The sequence below is a fragment of the Schistocerca gregaria genome, chromosome 1 (genome assembly GCF_023897955.1).
Source record: "Schistocerca gregaria isolate iqSchGreg1 chromosome 1, iqSchGreg1.2, whole genome shotgun sequence".
In the NCBI taxonomy this organism is placed as follows: Eukaryota; Metazoa; Arthropoda; class Insecta; order Orthoptera; family Acrididae; genus Schistocerca; species Schistocerca gregaria.
In genome coordinates this window covers 632,826,218-632,850,748 of record NC_064920.1, presented here as the reverse complement: position 1 = coordinate 632,850,748, position 24,531 = coordinate 632,826,218, and the positions used below count along the sequence as shown (strand labels likewise).

The 24,531-nt window shown below is 42.7% G+C and overlaps 1 protein-coding gene across 4 annotated transcripts in view; it reads right to left on the bottom strand.

Annotated features, from left to right (window-relative positions):
- LOC126360045 (sodium/calcium exchanger 1) overlaps positions 1 to 24,531 on the bottom strand; it is a 1,532,158-nt gene that overhangs the window by 778,879 nt on the left and 728,748 nt on the right. The gene's annotated exons all lie outside the window — the stretch shown is intronic.

The window sequence follows — 24,531 nt, the reverse complement described above, 5'->3', positions numbered from 1 at the left end:
GCAGGGGATCTAGAGTCTAATTTAACGTCAAATCCGGAATACATGTAGTTTCTGGCGAATCTCCACATCACTGAGAGGTGAACGGAGGGTTAAAAGCAGACTGAAAAAACCTGTAGGTCGAGTGGGTCTCGATGTTTCGGTTTCTAGGTATGAGCTATAAGTTTTTTAACCAAATCTTTACTGAACTGAAATAAAAGAATTACAAGGTATTGCAAATGTCGATAACTTAATCGTAATCAGTATAAACTATTTACATTACATAAGCAATTAACAGTTACATTAACAGACTAACAATATAATTATTAGAAGGGCAAATGTAGCATCGATCATTTTATATTCCAAGGAACATTTTTAAGCAACGGAAATTATTTTTAATTCTTCTTGCTGACATTTTCTTTATGCTATGGCATACATTGTTTGAAATTCTCTTCGATGGAAATTATGGAAAGTGAAGAGCAAAATTGCAACCACTGCTAGAGAATTAAAGTTTGTTCTAAAGCAAGAATTTGACGAGTATTACAAGAAAATGAGGCAGCGATATTTGTGTTAATGATATGAATGATTTCTTCGAACTTTTTTATAGATGAAAATCTGAGGATGACACGGCAGCCGGTCAGTACCGCTGGGCCATCATGGCGTGTTCTGGAGGAGTTTTTTAGTTTAGTTTTTTTTTATAGATGAAAATTATCCCCCAAGTTTTGTTAGTTAAAGCTCTACATATGGAGTTGGCCGTGATATATAACACATATCATTTCCTTCTGTTAGATTCAAAATACGAAAGCTATCCAGAAAGTAACAGGTATTTTGGTCTACCGCGGCGGTGGGTGGGGCTACAGCCGCCATCTTGAAGCCATAACGTTTCTACAGTCAGTAAGCATCCAGCGTTGGTAGTGCGTTGTCTGTGCCGCTGCTACTTTGCTTCTGTGACGTATTAAAATATGCGCTGCATCAGAAACTCCCGTCACTTGTTGGGTGCGTTCTGTGATAAGGTTTTGTTGGCAAAACATTGCAAACCAATTGAAATTGATCGCGACCTTTGTCATGTACCTGGAAAAGGATTAATGAGTGAAAGCCGAGTGGGACAATGCTGCATTGATTTTAAAATGACCGTGCCAATATTCACAATGAGGACGGCCGTGGTAGGCCAAGTCTAGTAGTTATCGAACGGATGATGAAAATCCTAAGATGATATCGAAAAACTTGTGCCTCGGTATGATAAGTTTCTCAATAACAATGGCAATTATGTAGAAAAACAGCTTAAGAGAGTGCCTTTAAAAGTTCTTTTTTCGACATTGTTATTTTTTTTTATTTCAAAGCTCTGTTACATTCTAGATAGCCTTCGAAATAATAATAATAATAATAAAATTAGGAAACACCAATTTACCAAACAATGATATGTCTCCGTTGCGTTCTCATATGTGCTGTTAAACAGTTCGCATTATAAATCTGTTCTCTACAGATTTAACATGAGTTTCCCAACTGTACTGTTCAGTTAGGTGATTATGTGAGTGACTAATGCGTGCTCTCCATTGTCATTAAACTTTCTTAACCCGTCTCAAGAATCTCACGCAGATAATTGTGCACTGTCGCTCCGTATCTGGTTCCTAACTGAGACTTGAGTTTCCAGTGTTGCCATGACAAATAGTCGATCAATTCATGTGTATCAGTGATCTTGCGTTTGACGAGAGAAAATGTCTAGTGTCCAACAAGCCTGGCGAACGCATTGTTTGTAGCGTCAGGAAAAAAATTCCAAACTGGCCGCAAAACTTGGTCGACGTTTATCATATTTTTGGCAACTCTATTGGTAATATAGCCTGGAAAACGCATTGTTTCTAGCGTCGGGGAAAAAGATTCCAATCTGGCCGCAAAATTTGGTCAACATTCATCATATTTATGGCGATTCTAGTGGTAATAGATAGTTTTTTTTCTACCCAATTCCAAACGCTAATTGTCGCCTTGCGTAGATATACGTGTTCCATGTTCACTCCAACACTGTATACTTCGGATGAAACTGGAGAGGTCACACCACCAGGCCCGACAACGGCGCAGATCGCCGCCTGGCGCTCTCGTATGCTGCTGAAAAGACTCTTGAGATCTTGAACCTCGTCTTTAGGTGAACACCTGACTAGAGCGTCGTGCAGTTCATGGATACAAACGTGAACTCCGCAAAACAGAGTCGTAGTAGACCCCGCTCTCTTGATCGCCAGCATCGGACGCGCTGCCATCGAGTCAGGTGGAGGAATCCTGTAGTAAATACTGTGGCAGAACGTATTCGAAGTTGAGGATGCCATCATTACAAAGCAAATTAAACGGCAAAATTTGTTCATAGTGAAACACGCAAAGAGGGTGCGAATGTCTGTCAGTTTGCAAAGAAAGAAGCTGTGCTAGGTGTTCCAGTGAAACTAAAACCCACATTGAAACGAGTGGCAAAAGTAACTGGTGTATCGTTTATTACCGATCAGGGAATCAGCAGAGGGCTGGAAGGAGACCAGATAGGTAAATCCTCGACATTTTCAATACCTCGTAAGGAACGACTGAGATCTTGGAAGGCCAGTTCAGACAATTTTAGCGAGCAAGTCGTTCGCCGCGTGGAGGACAATGTGATTAAATCTAATCTTCTACCTCATGCTGCCCTCGCTGTAGATAATGCCCCTTACCACGATGAAAAAAACTGATTGTTAAAACCTTCAGCTCTCATTTATTTTACACCATTCGCTTCTAGGTTCAGTCAGTGATTATTATCAAGCTTAGCTGGCATAAACGGCAGGAAAGTTAATTAATAACCAATTATGCTAAATAAATGACAGGTGAAGGTTTCGCCATGAATTTTAACAATTATTTGGCGGCTGAATATCCCCAGATGTAAATATACATAAATTAAGTAAGAAACTGACTCGTGCTCCAAAATCAGACCCCACGAAGGGAGAAATGTCCTATTTAACAGAAAAGGGAATTTCTTTCCACAACGATATGTTGAAACCCCAGTACCATTCATTCACGGAAAAGAATAAACCAGGCTGGATCACTTATAAAATAGACACTATTTTAGCCATACATGGCCAAATTGTGTTATAACGTCGTCCATAGCTCCCAGAAATGAATCACATAGAGCTAATATTAGCAAGAGTCGAGGACGACGTTTCTGGACGCATCATGACGATCGGGAAAGATACGTTAGTAACTCTTATAGATGAACAAATTGCTTCGATAACAAAAGAAGATTTGAAGAAACACTGTCGGCAAGTAAATAAAAGTGGAGAGCAGTATATTTCAAGTGAAGGTTTACTGGACCAAGCGGTAGAGATTACCAAAAATATTCGACGTTGTGCGCACTCGATTAGTGACAGTCATACTGATAGAAACAATACTAATTCCGCAGGTGAAGATGAAAGCGAATCAACTGATACTGCCAGATAAAGTGAAACAGACACGGCTACTGAAAATGAAGAGACGTAGGGTGGGCATTTTCTAAATGTATTTTGTGCGTGCAGATAGTGACAGTGAAAGATCCATCGTATAATTTCAACCGATGAACTGCTCACCAGTGTCTGCAATTACTCTAAATAACTGTGAACATCTTCTTAACAGCGAAGCTACTATTTATCACTGAACTGCAAGACTCACGTGGCTGTGCTTGTGAAATAAACCGACCTATAACTGACGACTTGAAATAAAATAGGTTCTAAGTCCCATAAAAATGAATATCGAAGGTTTTTGTGAAATGGGATCTACTTTCTGAGCACAATAACGTATAAAAGGCTCAAATTGCCACGAATGAAAACGTGGCACAAAACGCTACCAGGGGATGACATGTAGTTTAACTGTCGCTGTCGTTAACATGTGTAGGGTTATATGTTCCGTGGGATTATTTCTCAGTGTTAGATAAAATGGCGGGGGTAGCACATGTTTGTAACAGTCTGAATGGAAAGAAATGGCGATTTAAAGGCGAAGGTAGTGTGGCAGCAATGAGGGAAAAGCTGAAAAATGGAGGGGTGAATGCGTAACTTCAAGAACGAAATTTATTCCTATAAAGGCTCTTACAGAGAAGGAGGTAAGCCTCATTACTGATCGCTAACTTACACCACAACTGAAAGAACTACTTATTCTTGAGTTCCCAAATGTATTCATCCAGAAGATGTAAAGGGCATGAGATAGCATTCAAGACAAATAAATCCATTTATCGTCAGTAAGCTGAATGCATCAGACTTCTTGGATTTCAAGAAAGCAGCAGTTGGTAATATAAACACAGAAAACACATCCGAAGTACAGTGGCTTGGATTAGACAAACATGAGCCTCACGTACGACGACGAGAAGCTTAAATAAAATTGAGACCTGGGAAAGTATCACTATTTTTAGAAAAGGTAAATGAATACAGGACATCGAGAAAATGCAGCTATCGTCTCTGATGAAGTATCTGACAAATAATAATCACATATAGTTTTACAAAAGCAGAATGAACTTTTACTATATTTTTGCTGAAGGTTGAACTGCGATACTTATCATGTAAATTGAAGATGGAGGGGGATAAAGGAAAGGAAAAGAAGGAACTAATATCAGCTGCCTTGGGACTTTATGAGGAATCAGCGGCGAAAAGTGAAAACTTGTGCCGGACCGAGACTCGAACCAGCGCTTTCCTGTTCACTAGGCAGTTACATTAACGATTGCGACATGCGAACACAGTGTTCGTCGCAAACGTGCAGTCTATCTCGGTGCCCTCCCCGGCCGACTCACATTCCCAGCTGGCGCTACCTATCCGCAGTCCCTTCCATGACCTCTGTGCTCACTAATTGTAATTTTCCAGCGGAGCTCGAACGTAAATGTGCATCCGCAATGAAGAATGTGGGCTCTCGAGACGAATCAATTATATAACACTTACCCAAAATGAGATTTTCACTCTGCAGTGGAGTGTGCGCTGATATGAAACTTCCTGGCAGATTAAAACTGTGTGCCGGACCGTGACTCGAACTCGGGACCTTTGCCTTTCGCGGGCAAGTGGTCAAGCATCTGAGCTACCCGAACACGACTCACGCCCAGTCCTCACAGCTTCACTTCTGCCAGGACCTCGTATCCTACTTTCCAAATTTTACAGAAGGTAGAGCACTTGCCCGCGAAAGGCAAAGGTCCCGAGTTAGAGTCTCGGCCCGGCACACAGTTTTAATCTGTCAGAAAGTTTTATATGACACTTATATCTTACTGTTGCACTTCCACTTTCACTGAGTTTCTCATACTAGTACAATACGTTTGTAATTTTCCTTTGGAAACTAGATCCATACTATGCTTAACTTTCAAATAAAACAGATTGGCAGTGCTATTATGAGCGTTAACTACCTAGTACAGTTAAAACTCATTTTCCTCAAATTAATGATTTCGATACTTGAAGCCTGCCGGCCGCGGTGGCCGTGCGGTTCTAGGCACTTGTGTCCGGAACCGCGCGCCTGCTACGGTCGCAGGTTCGAATCCTGCCTCGGGCATGGATGTGTGTGATGTCCTTAGGTTAGTTAGGTTTATGTAGCTCTAGGTTCTAGGGGGCTGATGACCTCAGATGTTGAGTCCCATAGTGATCAGAGCCATTTGAACCATTTGAGCCAACTTAAAGCCTTTCTATTTCAAGTGTTCAATTTCTTATGTACGCTCGTGCCGCCACTGACACCCTCTTCTCGTCCCCCAATCTTCAATACCTTTTCCCCTTCCTTGCATTTCCTCTCCTCCGCATACGAGTGTCGTCCTGTGTTTGCATGAAGTGTGCTAGAGGCGTACTTGTTATATGTAAATGTGTATTACAACGGTGCTAAAGATCGGCACGGTGACCCGTTGAGTGTACGTTTCCTTGTAAGTAGTGTGTCACAGGTGGCGGTGCTCTTGGAGTTGACTATTGATCGCAAAGTGTATGCCGTAAGACGAGTTTCGCGGTGAGTGACACTGCTTGTCCTCGGTTGGGGGACGGCGGTTGGAAGGGGTTTGGGAGGGGGTGGGGCGAACGCGCCCGCAGGTAAGCGCTGCGAGGCGGGCCGTGCAAACAGAACGCGCTCCGCTCCGCTCTGGTCGGCAAACAGCTGGCGGTATGGCGCTTGCCTGCCAAGAGGCTCCGTGGCTTCTCCCTCGCCACGCCTGCACTGCTCTTTTGACACGGACGCTTGGCGCTAGACGGTCTCTACAACTGCTCGCTATGCTCAGCAAATTACGTGTAGGGCGCTCGCACATGTCTTGAAGTGCTGTTTAACGACGCCGCTTTCCCTTTCCCTACGGACCAGTCGACAGCGCTACTCCAGCAGTTCTGTCCACGGCCTCTGTGAGAGGCACAGCGACAGTGTATCTACACCTAGGTTTACATATCTACGCCTAGGTTTGCACCTGTACTTCACAGCCAGATTAAGGAAAGGCAAACCTACGTTTCTAGCATTTGTAGACTTAGAGAAAGCTTTTGACAATTTTGACTGGAATACTCTTTTTCAAATTCTGAAGGTGGCAGGGGTAAAGTACAGGGAGCGTAAGGCTATTTACAATTGGTACAGAAAGCTGATGGCAGTTTTAAGAGTCGAGGGGCATGAAAGGGAAGCAGTGGTTGGGAAGGGAGTGAGACAGGGTTGTAGCCTATCCCCGATGTTATTCAATCTGTATATTGAGCAAGCAGTGAAGGAAACAAGAGAAAAATTTCGAGTAGGTATTAAAATCCATGGAGAACAAATAAAAAACTTAGAGGTTCGCCGATGACATTGTAATTCTGTGAGACAGCAAAGGACTTGGAAGAGCAGTTGAACGGAATGGACAGTGTCTTGAAAGGACGATATAAAATGAACATCAACTAATGCAAAACGAAGATAATGGAATGTAGTCGAATTAAGTCGGGTGATGCTGAGGGAATTACATTAGGAAATGAGACATTTAAAGTAGTAAAGGAGTTTTGCTATTTGGGGAGCAAAATAACTGATGATGGTCAAAGTAGAGAAGATATAAAACGTAGACTGGCAATGACAAGGAAAGCGTATCTGGAGAAGAGAAATTTGTTAACATCGAGTATAGATTTAAGTGTCAGGAAGTCGTTTCTGAAAGTATTTGTATGGAGTGTAGCATGTATGGAAGTGAAAAATGGACGATAACTAGCTTGGACAAGAAGAGAATAAAAGCTTTCGAAATGTGGTGCTACAGAAGAATGCTGAAGATTAGATGGGTAGATCATATAACTAATGAGGAGGTATTGAATAGGACTGGGGAGAAGAGAAGGTTGTGGCACAACTTAACTAGAAGAACGGATAGGTTGGTAGGGTATGTTCTGAGGCATCGATGGATCACCAATTTAGCATTGGAGGGCAGCGTGGAGGGTAAAAATCGTAGAGGGAGACCAAGAGATGAATACACTAAAGAGATTCAGAAGAATGTAGGTTGCAGTAGGTACTGGGAGATGAAGAAGCTTGCACAGGATAGATTAGCATGGAGAGCTCCATCAAACCAGTCTCAGGACTGAAGACCACAACATCAACAACAGTTAGCAGTGGGCGTATCACACAGGATGAACACAGCTACACCTACCGCTGTGTTGAATGCAAGTCAAACATTCTAACGAGGACATCTAATGGCGAACAGTTTTAGTGAGAGAGTTAATTTCGTTCCGATATTAAAACCAGGCAGTACGTGGAAAGTGGGGTTCTGATAATTGATAATTCTCGAGCTGTTCAGTAAATATTAGGAACAGCTCAAAAATGTTTAAATGTGTGTGAATTCCTAATGGACGAAATTGCTTACGTCATCAGTCCCTAGACTTACACACTACTTAAACTAACTTATACTAAGAACACACGCACCCATGCCCCAGGGAGGACTCGAACCTCCGGCGGCAGGGGCCGATTAGGAACAGTCCCGACATAAATGTTTGGCGCACTGTCTTATGAACACACAGTAGAATTTTTCTTTCTCACGGAAGATACCAACATAGCACATAATTTTCTTGATAAAGCTAGAATTATATGCTGTTCACCGTTTATAATTGCAGCCAAATGTAATGTGCAGTCGTGGTAAGTGCCGAAAAATTGACTAATAAAAGTCAGAGAGTATCATTCCGTTGATTTTCTGTGTACATACACGGATACCATGTTCCTCTCTCCTACTCACACATCCCCCCCCCTTCCCCTTTACCCTCTCGCTCTCTATGTGGGTTATGTCTATGTGTCTATGTGTGGTCGCCTTAAGAATATTGTTTCTGTCAATAAATTGGTGGCCTTGGTGAAATGGAACTGAGAAGACTGAATACTCAGTCAAGATGTGCATGATCAGCGGTATGTAGAACAAATTCGTAAACAATGTTAAAACCGCGAAATTTATTTCGAACAACGAATTCAAGTGCATCGGTTTTGAGAACGATCAGTAAGCAACATGATTTGGTTTGCACTGGAGAAACTTTCTTGACGTCAGTCCAAAATAAGTAAAAAAGTAGCTGGAAATACTGAAAATTAAAATATTGAAAATTAATCAAGCGACAGCAGACGACGCTACTCTAAATTAACGGATGTTCTGATAGACAGTGGCCACAGCACATTGGAACGATTTACACCAATGTTTCCTTTAAAAAAAATGCATTGTTCATTTACTATAAATAGAATGGAGCTGGTTGTCGTGGAAGCAATAAGAGCGTTTACGGCTGTGTTAAACAGATTTTGGAATCATCCAGTAGTTTCGTAGAATGGAGATCTTGTGTCTTCCATACAAAAGAAAAACAGCGTCCTAGTTGAATAAAGGTTGGAAATTTATGTTCACAAATCTAAACAACCGTCACACTTTCGGAAAAGTAAAGAAATAAACGCTGTGCACCCAAGAATTTTTTAGAATGTATTTGCTAATGGAGTCATATAATATGCTTCACCATTTTTAATAAACGGCAAGTTTTCTAGCTGGCTGTGTCTTTATACATCAAGTGTTTGAAATCAACAAGAATCTAAGCTCACCGGACAAAGGATTAATCAACCCATGGTACAAATGAATCGTTAAGTCTTTACAGTTGGAGCAGTGCTGCGCGAGAATAAGACAGTAGCTATCAGTGAGACAGCTACGTCTCACGCGGATATTGTACGTAAACTGACAGAGTGGCAGAAAGGGGGTGTGAAGTTGCTGGAATTGGTGGCGTTTCGCGACGGCTGTTCAGCGCGTCTGCAACAACTGATGTAACACCCGTAGTCACGAATTAGTTAGTTACTTTCATGTTCCATGATGGATCATTTTACACGATAAATAACCATGATGTGGGACGAATAATTTTACATTCATATTGAAAATCAATTTGTACATCTATTTGTACTCTATAAGAAAACAAGATAAACAGATTGAGTTAGCAATTTCTACCCATCACCTTTATACATTGCAAACATCTTCTACGGAATAGGAGTTGTCAAGGAGAAACTTTTTCAATTCATTTTCAAATTTTACCTTGCTGTCTGTCAGACATTTTATTTCACTGGGTAAGTGGTCAAAAATTTTTGTTCCACTGTTGTCCACCCCTTTCTGTCCTAAAGACAACCTTAATGTTGAGTAATGAATGTCATTTTTTCTTCTGGTACTGTAATTATGTACCTCATCGTTCCTTTCGAAATGTAGTGGATTATTTGCAACGAACTTCGTGAGGGAATAAATATACTATGAAGCAATAATCAGAATGCCCAACTCCTTAAACAAATGTCTACAAGATGATCGCGGGTGAGCACCACAACTTATTCTTACAGCACAGACCTTCTATCTTAAAGATGAGTTACCCCAGAATATTATTCCATATGACATTACTGAATGAAAATAAGCAAAGTATGTCAACTTAGTGATTTCCCTCTCCCAAAAATTTGCGATGCAGTGGCGTACCGGTTCTAGGTGCTTCAGTCTGGAACCGCGTGACCGCTACGGTCGCAGGTTCGAATGCTGCTTCGGGCATGGATGTGTGTGAGGTCCTTACATTAGTTAGGTTTAAGTAGTTCTAAGGTGTAGTTGACTGATGACCTCAGATGTTAAGTCCCATAGTGCTCAGAGCCATTTGAACCAAAATTTGCTATGACTTTAAGTGTAAATGTGGCTGAACAAAGTTCTTTTTGGAGTTTCAAAATATGTTTTTTTCCAATTTAAATTCTCATCAATGTGGAAACCTAAGAACTTTGAAGTTTCCACCCTATGTATTAGTTCATCAACATGTGTTACACTTATCACTGGAGCAGTACCGCTAGAGGTGCAGAACTGAATACGACGTATCTGTGTGAAATTCATTGTGAGACAATTCGCAGAAAACCAGTCAATGATACTTTTGAGAACGTTGTTCATCATTTCTTAATTTCTGTTTGTGTACTGGGAATGATTACAGTACTGGTGTCATCTGCAAAAAGAACTAATTCTGCTTGTTGCACATTAGACGGTAGGTCATTTAATGAATGAGAAACGGTATTGGACCTAAGATTGAGCCTTGGGGAGCCTCATACATGATTTCTCTCCAGTAAGAATTATGTCCCTGGATTCTGTTGTTTGAATGACTACTAAGTACAACTTTCCGCATTCTTTTGGTCAGATACGAGATGATCCGATGGTTGGCTATACCATCAATCGCTTAAAACTACAATTTATCTAGGAGTATACTATGATTCACAAAATCAAATGCCTTGGATAGTTCACAGAAAATATCTACCGGTACTATTTTTTTATTTAATACTTGTAATATCTGGTGTGTGAACATGTAAATGGCATTATCAGTAGAGCAACCCTGCTGAAACCCAAACTATGATTTGCTGAGGATATTATTGTTACCAAGGTGAGATACTATTCTAAAATACATCACCCTGTAAAAAATTTTGGAAAATAAGGTCAGTAGTGAAACAGGTCAGTAGTTACTGACGTCTCTCATCACCTTTCTTAAAGAGGGGTTTAACAACGGCATATTTTAGTCTTTCTAGAAAAATGCCTAGAGTCAGTGGCCCATTACGTATTTCGGACAATACCGGACCTATTATTTGGGAACAAATCTTTAGTACTCCATTGGAAACGCCATCAAAACCAGAGAAGCTTTTATTCTTGAGAGAATGTGTGAAACTGGGAGTCAAAATTGTGGTCGGAAAAAGATTCTGACTGAAAGAGAACAGAGATGCGTTTCATGGTTTGCGTATCAAAATCACTTCCAAACCCGACAGGGTTTGCTAACGGCAGTGAATGAAGGTTTGCTCCAATCTATTAACAATAGAACATTGCGACGGGAACTGCGTGCAATGAACATTTGGTGTCTCTCACCTTGCTAGAGGCCTTTTCTCTCACAGTCACATAAAGACAACAGCAAACTTCATCGGGTTAGAAGTACATGTGACTGATTCTCTCAACACACTGCTACTCTACTATATCGCGACTTGCCTGCAATATCACCTGACTTGAAACCCACAGAAAATTTGTGGGACAGTTTGGAACAGTGGGGAAAACACCATCAACGTCCCTGAAATTTGGTGGAACTGAGTGATCAAATCCTCAGCGAGTGGTTCAATTATAGTATCTGCACAACATTGTGGACTCACTTCCTAATTGAATCCAGGCGCTTATCAATTCCAGTGGTGCAATTACACGTTGTTAAATGATGTCTGTCAGATGTCTCTAGGAGTGGCTGATACTTGACCGGTGAGCTGATGTGCCCTAATATATATCATTTCAGTCTCTTCCGGAAGACCAATACATTTAAATGTAGGAAGCAGCTTTCTACAACCACATCTTCCTACACAAATTATATTTCGTCACATTTATATCGTTTAGCGTCCTTAAGTGCTCTGATTTGGAACTATCTGAGTTGTACTAAAACTGGAATTACTTATGCTTCTGGCGTTATCTTTACATTGCCGCACTGTTAAGTAACGCCTCTTTCTTAACAAAGACATATTTTTATCATAATATTTTATATATACCTCACATAATAGAATATCACGTAAAACGATACACGTAGAAGATATAAAACCAAAAGCACATCAATAAACCGACAGTGTCGGAGATGTCATAGTGCATAATTTAAAATTTAATTAATTTTGTGACTGAAAGCGAAATTTACACATCCCTCCATCTAGAAGCAGTTTATTGCTCTGTAGCAGCTATGCTACTGAATAGATTCGTTATATGTGGTTGCATTAAAGCCACAGAATTATTGGCTTTTCACATAAACCAATAGATAAATTGGTGATTCATAACAAAATAAAATTAATTAAGCGGTAACCGTAAAGTTAATTAGCGTGATGGCGCTAGTTTGTGCTGCACTTCCTCCTATATATTTGGAACTCTTTATCCATCCATTCCACAAACGTTCGTAGCACCTACGGCTGCTGTACATTGTATTCATTTGAGGTCGATAAGGCTGTCACCTACACACTATTTATTTGCTTCGTTCACATTTACGTCACAGTTCATAGTACTCGGTTAAACAGTTATTAGATCTGACATATATCTTGTGTAATTAAACAAGCGGTGTTCGCATGTACCTTTCTGTTAAAAAAAGGCAAAGAAATTCGTTCGCTTTGCAAATTTACTTATTTTGTCTATAAGCAACATTATTCTTGCTCAAACATTTTACTTTGTTGACGAAAGCTAGCGGTGGCAAAGCGTAAAACATTCTTTTCTTGAACGTTCGCTAGAGAAGAACTCCATATGAGACACGACTCCTGTGCGCACACCTGCATTTGTGAAGTGGTCATCCTCTGCTTCAGCGACCACTGTGGGTATGCCTGACTGACTGTCCAAGAGCATAAACCTTTGGTTCTCTTCATAATTTCGTTAAAAATTCCAAGAAGACTGATGTTACCAGACTACTGTCTTTGGCATGACGGTATTGCGTCAGTTCAATCTAAGACGTATATCTGATGGTTAATTCCATAATAATGAACACTGATACGAAAAGCGAATCAGCTCTCTGTAATAGGACCATGATGGATAAAAGCATTCTTGAGCCGAGGTCCTACAAATACTGTTTTTAGCGCAGTAAATGAAGACGAAAAAGTCAAATGGGAAAAAAAAACTCGTGTATTGGTTAACTTTTGTACAGTGATAGGAAGCAGTGGGACGAACAGCGTATTGGTGGGATTGGGATGTGAGCGTACGGAAGGGCGATCGTTTGAAACTAACTTTTTAAAGGTTTTACTTGAACATCTCATAAACCACGGATTCTAGCGAAAATATGTCATAGCAAGAAATTTAAACTGAATTTACGACAAAATTGAGCCTATTCATTTTTTCCAGTGTTAGTAGTTTCCGAATTACAGGACTGGAACAATACGGGGTATTAAAAATGGTGTAAAAGTTATGTTCAAGTGAAGTGTGTTAAGAATAAGTATTAAATGTGTGTACCACATCTAAGTACAACAGAGCCGTATTGGGGATACGTAATAACACCGAAAGTGTTACAAGATGGTGGGAATGGGATGGTGAATAGAAGTGTGAGGAAATTAGATCGCTGGATTGCGGCCATGCACTTCCCCCCTTTGTATATCTGCAAACTGAAGAGCGCATTTCCTCCCAATTTTCCTTCGTTGACTGGAGTATACTACTGTTACAAGTATATTTTCCTTTTTAGCTGGAGTTGGTAACGAACACTAGTAATAGAGATCTCAGTACAGAAGAAGACTGGTCACGTTCTCGTTTCAGAAGGAACACAAAAAATGGTTCAAATGGCTCTGAGCACTATGGGACGTAACTTCTGAGATCATCAGTCCCCTAGAACTTAGAACTACTTAAACCTAACTAACCTAAGGACATCACACACACCCATGCCCGAGGCAGGATTCGAACCTGCGACCGTAGCGGTCGCGCTGTTCCAGACTGTAGCGCTAGAACCGCTCGGCCACTTCGACCGGCGAAGGAACACACATCGCCAGTGTTTGCACGGCTGGCGACGAATAAGATGATGTGAATGGTTGCTGTCCACAAGAAGTTTCATGAATTTCATTACTTAAATCGAAAACGACTTCAGAATGAACTCACGAAGTGTGGTGATGAGGCGCTGTTACTAGTGACCCTCTCATCGGATGGTGGTCTTCGGCAGCTTGGTGCTACTTCATAATGGCAGTCTGTTTGCCATATCCAGACTCCACTCTCACCCTTGTCTGTCCCTCGTTGTCAACAATAAAATAAACACAACATTACACTCTACTTTCACTCACACTGTTACCCTACAGTAAACATCCAAACTTAGGAAAAAACAATTTTCTTGATGAAAAAGTGTCACACTTTCCCAGTTTGGTGATTAAATATTGAAATACCACAAACACAATGCACTGAATACCTATTCCTGCAACCTTAAGAGCGAAAGTACACCGCTCTCTTAATAACCGCTTCCTGCCATCAGTCACTCCTGACGGATTGAGGAGATCCGGCAGTTCTCCATCTAATAGCGGAGCTTGAGCAATTCGCATCAAATATAATGGCAGAATCATTTGAGACTCTGGTTTAGACCTTCCACTCTGCTCCAGATCAAAAGTCCGCCGTCGACTTAGTATTTGTTGTTGTTGTGGTCTTCAGTCCTGAGACCGGTTTGATGCAGCTCTCCATGCTACTCTATCCTGTGCAAGCTTCTTCATCTCCCAGTACTTACTGCAGCCTACATCCTTGTGAATCTGCTTAGTGTATTCATCTCTTGGTCTCCCTGCAGCCCACATCCTTCTGAATCTGCTCAGAGGATTCATCTCTTGGGGTCCCTGCCTTCCAATACTAAATTGGTGATCTCTTGATGCCTCAGAATATGTCCTACCAACCAATCCCTTCTCGTAGTCAAGTTCTGCCACAAACTCCACTTCTCCCCAATTATATTCAATACCTTCTCATTAGTTATATGATCTACCCATCTAATCTTCAGCATTTTTCTGTAGCACCACATTTCGAAAGCTTCTTTTCTTTTGTTTTCTTTACTGCTTGTTAAATATACAGATTGAATAGCATCGGGGAGAGGCTACAACCCTGTCTCACTCCCTTCCCAACCGCTGATTCCCTTTCATGCCCCTCGACTCTTATAACTACCATCTGGTTTCTGTACAAATTGTAAATAGCCTTTCGCTTCCTGTATTTTATACATGCCACCTTCAGAATTTGAAAGAGAGAATTCCAGTCAACATCGTCAAAAGCTTTCTATAAGTCTACAAATGCTAGAAACGAAGGTTTGCTTTTCGTTAATCTTTCTTCTAAGATAAGTCGTAGGGTCAGTATTGCCTCACATGTTCCAACATTTCTACGGAATCCAAACTGATCTTCCCCGAGGTCGGATTATACCACTTCTTCCGTTCGTCTGTAAAGAATTTGCGTTAGTATTTTGCAGGTGTGACTTATTAAACTGATAGTTCGGTAATTTTCACATCTGTTAACACCTGCTTTCTTTGGGATTGGGATTATTATATTCTTCTTGAAGTCTGAGGGAATTTCGCCTGTCTGGTACATCTTCATCGCCAGATGGTATAGTTTTGTCACGACTGGCTCTCCCAAGGCTGTCAGTAGTTCTAATGGAATGTTGTCTACTGCCGAGGCCTTGTTTCGACTTAGGTCTTTCAGTGCTCTGTCAAACTCTTCACACAGTATCGTACCTCCCATTTCATCTACATCCTCTTCCATTTCTATAATATTGTCCTCATGGACATCGCCCCTGTATAGACCCTCTATATACTCCTTCCACCTTTCTGCTTTCCCTTCTTTGATTAGAACTGGGATTCCATCTGAGTTCTTGATATTTGTACAGGTAATTCTCTTTTCTCCAAAGGTCTCTTCAATTTTCCTGTAGGAAGTATCTATCTTACCTCTAGTGATATATGCCTCTACATCCTTGCATTTGTCCTCTAGCCATCCCTGCTTAGCCATTTTGCACTTCCTCTCGATCTCATTTTTGAGACGTTTGTACTCTTTTTTGCCTGCTTCATTTACTGCATTTTTATATTTTCTCCTTTCATCAATTAAATTCAGTATCTCTTCTGTTGCCCAAGGATTTCTACTAGCCCTCTCCTTTTTACCTACTTGATCCTCTGCTGCCTTCACTATTCCATCCCTCAAAGCTACCCGTTCTTCTTCTACTGTATTTCTTTCCCCCATTCCTGTCAATTGTTCCCTAATGCTCTCCCTGAAACTCTGTACAACCTCTGGTTCTTTTAGTTTATCCAGGTCCCATCTCCTTAAATTCCCACCTTTTTGCAGTTTCTTCAGTTTTAATCTACAGGTCATACATAACAAATAGATTGTGGTCAGAGTCCACAACTGCCCCTGGAAATGTCTTACAATTTAAAACCTGGTTCCTAAATCTCTGTCTTACCATTATATAATCTATCAGAGACCTTCTAGTATCTCCAGGGTTCTTCCATGTATACAACCTTCTTTCATGATTCGTGAACCAAGTGTTAGCTATGATTAAGTTATGCTGTGTGCAAAATTCTACCAGGCGGCTTCCTCTTTTATTTCTGAGCCCCAATCCATACTCACCTACTACGTTTCTTTCTCTTCCTTTTTTTACTGTCGAATTCCAGTCACCCATGAATATTAAATTTAAGTCTCCCTTCACTACCTGAACAATTTCTTTTACCTCAGCATGCATTTCAGCAATATCTCAGTGTACCACGCTACAAATTGTGAGGTGATCTCGCAGCCATCCGCCGAAAGAAACTGAAACCGAGGGTAGTCTAGGACCGAAGCGGTAGTTGTAATTTGTGCCCACATGAACCACGTTTTGCAACCGGTTGCACCCAATGCGTTCGATAGCCGCCTGCAGAGCCTCCTCCACATTTCGGACAAGACCTCCCCGCAAACAAAGCGAGTGCATAACAGCGTTCTTTCCCGACCTTCCTGCTATTGGCCTGAGGGGTCCCATTACCTAACTGACGTTTGCGCTCGCAAGGACTAGAATACTGGGCCGCTGCACTTGTCTGGAGTCCGGACTCGGCAGGAAAATCGGTCACTGGCCCGTCAGGCGATGCACCCCGTGTTGGGTCAACTGTGTTATCGACAATGTGTAGCACCTCGTACTTGTTGCTAAGGCGTAAGAGTGTAGCTGGGCTAACAGTTCCTACTTTCGCGATGGCCGCTGTGGCCGAGCGGTTCTAGGCACTTCAGTCCGGAACCGCACTGCAGCTACTGTTGCAGGTTCAAATGCTGCCTCGGGCATGGATGTGTGTGATGTCCTTAGGTTAGTTAGGTTTAAGTAGTTCTAAGTCTAGGGGACTGTCGACCTCAGACGTTAAGTCCCGTGGTGCCTAGTGGCATTTCTTCCCACGCCCGGGGATCCCGGGTTCGATTCCCGGCGGGGTCAGGGATTTTCTCTGCCTCGTGATGACTGGGTGTTGTGTGATGTCCGTAGGTTAGTTAGGTTTAAGTAGTTCTAAGTTCTAGGGGACTGATGACCATAGCTGTTAAGTCCCATAGTGCTCAGAAGCATTTGAACCTAGTGCCATTTAAGCCTACTTTCGCGCTCCGCCAAGAGGTACCCGAATCCACCACTGTCCGCCACCCACAATCGTCTGAAAACAGTCTGGTCACACGGTACGCATCAGAAGACGAAGTGACAATGGTTTTCAACGGGATTTAAACGACATCAAAGGTGTCGCTGGTTTCGACACTGGTGCCTCAACGTCGTTGCAGCTTTGACCAGTAGCCTCAAATCTGATGACCATTGCCAACGCAGTTTCCAGCTTTTTCTGCAGAATGTCCAATTCTCCTTGTGCACGCACACAACAAGAACAGTCCCTAACTCTAAAGGAACTAACACAGCAGTCAGAATTAATTGAGCAAGAACAAATAAACCTCAGCAGAAGATTTAAGTACGTGACTATGGCGTTACTGAAGTTGCGATACACACACAAAGTAAAACGGACATTCAACAAGTAATGCAATACGTTTTTTTTTTCTCAGTAAATTTGATGAAAAAATGTGTAATTTTTTGTGGGACATCGTGGAATGTTTCTCATTCAGATCCTATAGTTACATGAAGTACCAGTAGACGGCTTTATGTAGCCGTAAAAATGGTGTCTATAACGGAAGCGTGTTCCGAGCAAACAGCTGACACTGGGTTTCCTTTGGCGGAAAACCAGGGTACCGCAAGTATTCTTAGGCCCTTGCAGAATGTTTAAGGAGATCTCGTAGTTTACAAAAGGACGGTAGTCGTTGGACGAGGCATGTGTCATCATCGAAACAAAGGCGCGCAAAAAGTCCGATCTCCCGCGTGCTGGCAGGTCGGACTCAGCTGTGACTCTTGGAACGTGCAGACCCTCTCAGTGGAGGTGATCGACGGATCACTTACACCTCTTTGCACAGCTGAACGCCTCTGCTGGTAGTACTGACACACTCGTTCACCAGTTGGGCTACTGAACAGTGCTGCCCGCTGGATTCCTCGCGCCTAACAGAACAACATGGAGAACAACGGAAGATCATGTCTAAGGAATTGCTTTCGCATTGCGAGGCCAATCGTGACAATTTTGGTCGAATATCTTCACAGACGATGAAACATGGGTTCATCACTTTGAACCGGAAACAAAACTAAAACCAATGGAGTGGTCTCTCACCACTTCTACTCTGAAGAAAAAGTTCAAATTCACACTCTCAGTCGGTCCTTTGGGCTTCTGTAGGGGTTATTCTGTTAAACGTGCTTCCTCATGGTGCAAGTATCAACACTGAAGTATATTGCGCTACCCTCAGGAAACTGAAGAAACGAATGGTTCAAATGGCTCTGATCACTATGGGACTTAACTTCTGAGGTCGTCAGTCGCCTGGAACTTAGAACTAATTGAACCTAACTAACCTAAGGGCATCACACACATCCATGCCCGAGGCAGGATTCGAACCTACGACCGCAGCGGTCGCTCGGTTCCAGACTGTAGCGTCTAGAACCGCACAGCCACTACGGCTAGCTGAAGAAACGATTCAGCATACTCGTCGACACAGAAGCGCAAACGAATTTCTCCTTCTCGTCGACAAAGCAAGAAGTACACAATTCTGCGCACCCGAGAGCAGCTCACAAAGCTTAAACTGAACTGTTGTTCCAGATCCACCACACAGTCCGGATCTCGCACCTTCGGGCTTCTATCAGTTCGGCCCAATGAAGGGTGCATTCCGCGGGAAGTAGTACGTGGTTGATGGAGAAGTTTTTGGTGTAGCAAGACAATCGCTCCGCCGTAGAACAGTGAAGGGGTACCATTCAGGTATACGGGACCTCCCTGTAGGGTGGCGTAAGGTCGTCGCATTTAAACGGAGATTGTGTTGAACAATAGGGTTTTGTAGCCAATAATATGGTGTATTTGAATCGTGAATAAAACCAATCATGTTTCAGAAAAATCTACGTATAACATCAAACATTTACGGAACTCTTTCTCGCTAATAAGCCCAAAAACGTGATGAAAGGTAGAAACTTATCGCTTACTACATTTTCTTTGTTGATGCAGTAAAAATTCCGGATCAGATATGACGTCTCAGTTTATTACTTCTTGTCTGCTACGTGTAATCACGACACATTTGGCAAAAATGTGTGTGAATACCTAAGGGAACAAACTTCTGTGGTCATCGGTCCACAATTTGTAGACATTATTCACATATACCACTGAATGTACGTGCAAAGTTATGTCATTGACCGACAAATGGTTCAGGATATATGACTTCATAAACGACGAGATCCGTGAAAACTGTCGCATCATGCATGACGTTTAAATGTATTACTTATATGATTCTTAGTCTGTTCGCAACACATTACGCATACAGAATCGAAACATTCCGCTGAATGTACCTGCAAAATTACACTATTATGTGAAACACTGTTCGGGAGATATGACGTCATAAACACTGCTATACGTGAAAACTGCCGCATCGTGCATGATGTTTTAATTTATTATGTCTTCATTTCTAATTTTTAATCGAAACAAATTTCGCAGACAATATAAAAATATACAATTGCACCTATAAAGTTATATTGTTCTGAGACGTATTGCCGGCCGAAGTGGCCTAGCGGTTCTAGGCGCTTCAGTCTGGAACCGCGTGACCGCTACGGTCCAGGTTGGAATCCTTCCTCGTGCATGGATGTGTGTGACGTCCTTAGGTTAGTTAGGTTTTAGTAGTTCTAACTTCTAGGGAACTGATGACCTCAGATGTTAAGTCCCATAGTGCTCAGAGCAATTTTTTTGAGACGCATTGCTCAGGAGATAAGATGTCATAGAGATTGAGCTACGTAAAGTGTAAACTGCAGGATGAAATTTGCTACAGGTAGAGATGAAATACGCGTCAAAGTGTGTAAAATTTGTTGTGAATCTTCAGGTTTTGGCGGCGCAAAATTATTAATTAAATTATTAATTAAATTCGTTGTCAAGCGAATTTCAATTGCCTCCTTCAGAGATAGTGGTTTCAATCTTGATAAATCATGGAGTCCGGCACTTGCTGTAATAAACTTACAAAGACGTCGTCACAGTGCAGCTCACAATGATATATCGATATGCCAACATAGATCAACTTCGGAGTCATAGATAAAACTGGAGCATAATGCACGTCTCTGCCGCAGACCAACGTCTCTGGCGCATTTGCATCTGTGGCGGCATGCGCAGTCGCCCGGTACAACAGTATAAAGGGACGAACCGAGCACTGGAGCGGCACCCCCCCCCCCCTCCCTCCAGTACACCTCTTACAATATGCTGATGACACCGCATTCCTCGCCCTCGCTCCTACTCTCCAACGGTCCCAACGTCTTCTCCAGAATCACCTTGACCTTTTTGCCACATTGTGTAACCAGTGGCTCCTGAAAATCAATCCTTCCAAGACCCAGGCAATCATCGTAGATTGTACGACTCACTCCTTCCGGCTCCTGGATTTCTCCCTTACTGTCTGTGCCCGTCCTGTCCGCCTCACCCCCACCCTCACCTACCTTGGCCTTACCATTGTCCGCCACCTCACCTGGATCCCTCATCTCCGCTCCATCCAATCCAATCCAAAGCCAACAACCGCCTCCGACTCCTCAAACTCCTCTGTGGCTGGACATGGGGGTTGTACCCCTCTACCATCCTCTATACCTACAAATCCTTAATCCGTCCCATCCTCTGTTATGCCAGTCCTGCCTGGATATCTGCCCCCCCCCCCCCCCCCGAATTCTATAAGTCCCTCCAGATCCTTGAGCGTCATGCACTCCGCCTCGCCTTCCGTATATGCCTCCTGTCCCCCACGCGGATCCTCTATGATCTCATTCCTTTCCCCTATCTCCTCCTATTCCTCGAACATATCCGCATCCCCTACACCTCCCGCCGCCTTGAATGCCCTCACCCCCTGGTTGCTCCTGTCCTCTCCCATCCACACCCCCTGCCACGTCTTCACTGTTGTATCCCCCTACCCTCCATCTCTACACCCTACATCTCCTTTCCCAAGGTGGCTTCCATCAACTCCCCCTCCCGGATGATGCCCTCTCTCCCTCCATTTATCTCTCCTATCAACTTTGATCCTCACCTCCCTCCTTTCCTCCATCCTTTCCCTGGGCTCCCTCTTCCTCCCCCCTTCTATCCTGTGTTTTCTCCCCACCTAACCTCTCCCTATCTCCTTCCCCCCCCCCCGGAGTCCTATTCCCCTCCCCTGCCTTCGCCACTAACTGCCACATCTGCTCAGCACCCCCCACCCCTCTTATGGATCCTCATCTTCCATTGGCTCCTTTCCCCCCTCCCCCCTTCACTTTCCTCTCCTTGTCCCCCTTTTTCCCCGTCATCTGTCCAGTTTCCTCCCACCTGCCCTCGGCTGTGGTATGTTATATTTGTGCCAACTTTTTAGTGCAGTGTTTAAGTGAGCATTCAGTGCTGTGCGTCTTTCCACAGTGTTGCGAACAGAAATCATGCTGTCGCTGGGTGTGCATTTTATATCTCTTGCGAACAGAAACCAGACTGTCGCCGTGTTTGTTAATTGCCTGTCTATTCTTTTTTGGCTTCCTGTGTATTTTATTAGCATCATCAACCCTGTGTTTTATGTTTTAAGTTCCAGAATTTTCTGCCATTTTACCTTTAAGTCATTGATTTTATCACCAACTGTAATTTTTTTATTATCTTCATCTTTTTAAAACAAATTCTGTAGGCTGAAGAGCGGCGTAATAAGCTGCTGCCAGCCCGCCCCCTTCAGGGGGAATCGAACTCAATAAAAGAAAAAAAAAACTGGAGCGGCAGTCTTGCGGCTCACTCTGAAGATGGCTGAAGGTTATACAGCAGAAATATTAGAAGAAGGAGATATCTTGCGGCTGCATTCCCGAAACTTAATGGAACTGTGTAAAATTTGTTATATGTAAGTGACGTGTGAGTACTTTGGCACAGCTGCGACAAGAAAGCGGCTCCTAAACCCTTGCATCGATTTCTATCAAACGTTGTACACATGTTATTATTTGGAAAGAATTATAGGCAACATTATATTGGGGTGGGGGTGATAATATGGAGAGAGAATTGGGTAGGAAGAGATAGTCGGACGGGAGAGGGAAGGAGGAGGTGGACTCAGATGTGGAGAGATGGACACAGAGAGGGGGAGAGAGAAATGGACAGAGACAAGGAAGAGGTGAAGGAGGGAGGGGGAGGAACAGATGCACAGAGGAAAGGAGGAGGAGGAGATGAACTGGGAGAGGGGGTTTCCATTAGGAATTGCAAAGGTGGACAGAAGGCTTCGGCAGAGTGGCCTTAATTGTAGGAGACTTGCTGTAGGTGAACCTCTGACGCATCTTAACAGAAGGGAACGTCTAGAGTGAAGTCGTCAGCATACGACCTGGACGGTCGAACAGTGGGCAAAGTCGATGACAATGTTAAAAGTACGACATAGGATAATGCATCTATTTCTAAACACGTTTGGGGTATAAAACAAAAGTTAAAGCGGTTCTGTTAAGCAATGACCGGGTTCCATCATTTTTTGTGCTCAGAGGACACGGAATATATCTCACCACATACATACGTGAAAGATTCGAGAGACGTGGTACCGGGAGGCCATTAACACGTGTTCGGCGTTCCATTTTCAACAACAACACGCACAGTGAGTAAGAGTAAACGTTTTTGTGTGTCGGCGAGGGCCCGACGGGCTTTGTAAGCGCTCGGAATGGGCCGTTCCCGAAATAGACGGGCGTCCTGAGTCAGGCTGGGCGGCAGCTAGCTATTACAGCTGCTAGCGGCCAGGTAGCTCCGCGGGAGCCGGGCGAGCAGTCGACGGCGCAAGCATCACAGCCGCCGATTCACCGCCGAAGGAAAACCGGCTGACTTTGGCGGCACTGAGGGACGGTTTGCAGAACAGGTGCTGGCTCGCCTCCCAACTGTTTGTTTGCCGCCGCGTCAGCCCTTGGCACTTGCAAAGAAAAGGAGCGATGCAACAAGGTTAACGTTTAACGCCCCGCCTGTGACGAGCATTTAGGGTTTCCAATCGTCTCATATAGTAAAGGACTTACCGTTACTGAGGGTTAAGAAATTATCGTTTACGGACCTTGTACGGGGAGCTAAAATCCCGTATTTAACATTTTCCCTCTAATTTATCTTCTTTCTGTAACCCATTTATCGATTACATAAATGATAGGGCTATATATCAGTGATCCGTATACCAAAGTATGAATTTGATTTGTAATACGTACGTAGCAATCGCGGTAGTTTATACCTCATGACTTATTACCAGACAATGTACTTCAGCTTAAATTTGCCTTATTTTAACTGTTTTCAAAGTAACTTAAATAATACAGTCTCTGCCGGCCGGGGTGGCCGAGCGATTCTAGGCGCTACAGTCTGGAACCGAGCGACTGCTACGGTCGCAGGTTCGAATCCTGCTTCGGGCATGGATGTGTGTGATGTCCTTAGGTTAGTTAGGTTTAAGTAGTTCTAAGTTATAGGGGACTGATGACCTGAGAAGTTAAGTCCCATAGTGCTCAGAGCCATTTGAACCAATACAGTCTCTGCTTTAGAATATTTTGAAATTTGAAAAGTTGGGACAAACTGACGTTGCTTTATTTAAACGAGCCAATACTAATCTCATCTCTGAACTAACGTTAATTATCCATACACAATAGAAACCCCCACTAAAGCAAAATAAATACGATTTTGATGTAGGTTAGTCTCATGATGGTATGTTATATATGTTAATGTTAAATGTTCAACATTTTGAATGCTTTTTGTGTGTTTAAACAAGATATGTACTATTTACATTCAAAGTTGTTAAAACACTTCGTTACACTAAACTGATGAACATACCTGTCTCGTTACTAGATTGTCCATGTCTTTCCTTTAATAAAGTAACAGCTGAATTTGGTGTTATCACTCTTTGTGAACAAGAGTTCAGTATTTTGCGAGTAAAGTATTATACCTCACCTCCTAAACTGACCAAACAAACGGATCTATCATATAACAGTGAAGGCCAGTCTCATAAAGAAACTGAAATAAAGAGTGTGATGAATATCTAAGATGAATGTTTAAGTGTAGACTAAAGAAAAGGTTAATTTATGTTGATGATTTTTTTTAGATTTAGGGATCATCTTTGCCAGTGTCGACTGGAATACATTCTTTGAAATTCTGAAGATAGCAGAGATAAAATACACTCTCCCAGACAGCTGCGCATGCTTCAGAGATTCG